This window comes from Dryas octopetala, chromosome 6, assembly GCF_963921425.1.
Source record: "Dryas octopetala chromosome 6, drDryOcto1.1, whole genome shotgun sequence".
Taxonomy (NCBI): Eukaryota; Viridiplantae; Streptophyta; class Magnoliopsida; order Rosales; family Rosaceae; genus Dryas; species Dryas octopetala.
In genome coordinates, this window is record NC_141371.1 from 6574472 (window position 1) to 6578303 (window position 3832).

General features: G+C 33.5%; 1 pseudogene across 1 annotated transcript; it reads right to left on the reverse strand.

The window, feature by feature from the left end:
- Nucleotides 1-807: 807 nt before the first annotated feature.
- LOC147281730 (dirigent protein 17 pseudogene) lies at nt 808-3188 on the reverse strand (annotated as a pseudogene). The gene is made up of 2 exons (XR_015122988.1): nt 2991-3188; nt 808-1873 (listed from the first exon to the last, which is right to left on the reverse strand). The product of XR_015122988.1 is annotated as a dirigent protein 17 pseudogene (transcript).
- Nucleotides 3189-3832: the final 644 nt, after the last annotated feature.

Below are 3832 nucleotides of genomic sequence, written 5' to 3' on the forward strand. Positions count from 1 at the left end.
ATGTTATTATTTTTTTTTATTTTTTAAAGATATAGGGTACATATTCACCTCATATCTTTCTTAAGTATAAAATGAGATTTGTACATGCTACATATTAGTTTTTAACTCTGTGATTTTGAACGGATAAAATAAGGTTTGTGAAAGTTATATATTAAGTTTTAAGTATAAAATTTTGGACAGAGCTCAAAATCTCAAAGTTAAAACTTAATATAAAGCCAACAAACCAGCGTTTAAGAAAAAAATAAAAGTGTACTACCAAACACTTGAAAATAGCCGTCAAGTGCTCGACGCTTGATATGTATGAAAAAAAATAGAAACTAATGGACCAATATTATATAACATAGAATGATTACAATATTATTGAACTTTAATTAAAATTTTAAAAGTCTTAAGGCTTTAGTCAGTAAATTATAAAATTAAAGGAGCTAGATAAAGTAAATACATGTTTTAAACTCAATACATGTTCACCCAAAAAGAGATTAGATGTCATTTACTAAATTTGTTGAGATTTAGCCGATACATATTAAGAAGCAATTATAACACATTCTAAACATATTTGTTTTGGCTCAAGTATAACATGATTAATAAAGTAAAGTCGTGCTTGAACATGCATTCGACAATTTAATAAGATAACATGATTAAAAGATATATGACAAAAGCGCATTACTGGTTAGTAAATCCACATCATTGAAAACAGTAAAAAAGAATGAGAAAGTTCATTTGTGTATAAGCAAATTCTCAAATATGAGAGTTTTCATCTTGCAGGCAAGTAAACTACTCAACTTGATCAGCATCCACTTGTATTAGTAAAGCATAACAAGCTTGGTTTTTAATGTCAGAATGTAAGCTGCATATTAATCAGTACAAGAGAGTTCCATCCTGCATACGAAACCTAGCAATAAAAGGCTTCAATGGAAGCACAATCAAAAGTTACAGCTACCAAAATTACCAGCAGATCAAAGTCAGTAGCCATAGTTTTCAACCCTCATTCCCAATGACAGTTCTAGAACAAGTTCATGAGAAATTTCAGCACAGTCGCATACAGCAGTTGTTTCCTAGTTCATCATTTAACATCTACACACAACATCCATTGAGTATGGTATCGTCTTGTTGACATCATATATGTAATGTTAGGGACATGTGTTACAAACAATACAACAGTATCAATGTGACCAATTTCATTAATGTTGTTCCAACCTTCTAGCAAGACCAATTTTCAAATCATCTACCCTCTATACCAGGCTATTTCCGGTCCATCAAATGTAATCTCATCAGCCTTTGAAATGGTGTCATATCTTTATCTTCAGCCTTCATGAATCATTGGGCTTCACCATTGAAACATCTTCATGCACAGAGATATTCTTTCCCTTACTTCCCATGCGTTTGGCTTTAGGTGTTGTAGATGGAGCCACAACATTCCTAGATTTCTGAACAGGTTTCTTGCTTTTCTTGAGAGTTTTTAGGGCTAACGCTTTCAGTGGAACCATAATGTCCAAGGGCTGAAGCACCTCTTCCAACTCAGTCCACTCGAGATCTTCACAGTCGCCGTCTTCATACACCACCCTGTACCAGCCTGTTTCTCTATCATACTCGGTCACTGTACCAGAATAGTATTGCTCTCCAAACAACTTTCTTACTTCCCTTCCTTCCAACCATTCACCAAATGTTGTATTTCCACGGGACTCTGTATCACTCACAGTATTGCATACAGCAACAGTGCCATCACTTGGGGAAATGGAAATCTCAGGCATTCCATTAATGACAATAGCAGGCTCCCCTGGTAACTCATAAACTTCAGCTGATGAAGGCTCTACTTCCGGCTCCTTGCTAGTGTTTTCCATTTCTTGAACTCTTTCTCATAAATGCAAAAAGGCTGTAACAAATTGTAAATCTGACTTACGATGAGTATAATTCTTCAAATTGCACTATTGGAATGCAAGAAACATGAACACTTCAAGTATTTGACTAGAAAAGTAACAGTCAAGCATATGAAAGGGAAACGACCCACGAAAAGTATGAAAAGTATAAAAAGCTGTATTGTCACCTAAATCTATATTCTAACTGCCGCGGTGTAGGACTGGCAAAATTTAAACTAGTCCCATTTCAGTTTACACATATAGAAGCCTCGAAACTAACAAATGCTTGCTTCTTGCACAATGCACATGCAGTAGCTCTCATGTCCGAATGAAGAGTAGATTGAACTAAAAACAATTTAAAATTGTTTTCAACTTTACATTTTAGGTTTTGTGTTAAAAACTATCATATGTATTCTTTCTCATCTCTCTCCCACACCTCTCTAATCTTTTTCTCCTCTCTTTAATAGAACAAAAAAACCAAAAAACATATACATCACCAGACGGACTTTCACTTAATAATATCACTCTGCATTTCTTAAGGGCATTCCAAGTTAAATCGAATATAGCAATGATAGTGATAAAGTTAGTATCACTTATTCTTATATGATAGATTTCCCACTGTGGCATTTGCTCGAACAGATGGTATAGGCAATATGAAACATCCAAAAGGCAAACATGAAGATGGAGAAGAATATACAGTTACAGAGATTAATCAAGAAAATGAAGATTAAGTTACCATTAAGCCCTTGTAAAGTCTGAGATGCAAATATGAGGAGGCCATTAACTCTTAAACACAAATTCTCATACAAAATTCCCAACAGTTACAGTACCAAATGAATCAAATTCCAGGAAATCTCTCAATACCCAAATCCACTTCCTCCAAAAGGGAAATAAACAATTCAAGAATTTTCAAGAAAATACATTTTCCATTGAGCTCAAGCTCAGCTCCTGTAAGAAAACTAAAATCCAAACCCATAAATTACATAAATCTTAAATAAACAGTGGGAGGTATAACAATCATACATTTCTCTACAGCTTATATATCACGAAAATAACCCAAATGTCCATTACAGGACGTCAGATTTTCCAGAGTAACACATTTGAGGAAAGTGGGTTTTGCTTGAACAAGCTTACCGCTGAAAATTCGAAGACGAAGACGTAGAAGAAGAAGAAGAAGAAGAAGAAGGACGATGCGATCGAATTCTGCCGCCACTGTGATTTACATTTCCTTGTCTTCTCCAAAAACCAACAGCAAAGCCCTTTCAACTGTCTCTCGGATTAGGAAGGTAATTTGGCGGTTGGAGTTTTTGGAGACTTGCCATGCTGGGTTGCGATTATGTGCTCATCTAGAGTAAAACTTAAATGTGACAGGTAAATATATATTAGGTTTATCTCTCTCCGTTACAGTGACAAATTAGTAACTTTAAAAAGCGGGTAGAATTTCTATGCAGCAGGTATATATGCCTATTGGTTAATTCTCTTTGATCAGACAGATATATAAGTATATAAATTATAATAGATAAATTTTCCTTTTAACACATCCCATTTATCAGAGTGATGCATTAAGCTTAATGTTAGAGATAATAGATATAGTCCTTTGACAAACAAGTTTTTCTCCTTTATTGCAAGCCTATGCTAGTATTAGGTTTGGCAACTTTTCTCCTTTATGGTAAGCCATTGATTTAGTGATATTTTTAATACAATATTGAAGAGATCCTAAGTTCAAAATCCCAGTCCTCCAAATAAGAAAAACAAAATAAAAAGTAAATATCATAGATATGGATCTTCCTACTAATTCTTATTAGGAAAGAAATATATTTCTAAAATTCAAAATTATTTTAATAAATATACGAAATTATGGTTAAAAAAGAATGATGTTATTTACACGCTTTTTTTTTTTTTTTCTTTTTGCACACCCTTTTCATTAACAAATCTCTTTCACTTTTTTAAAATTTGAAAATTTTCTTTAATACACC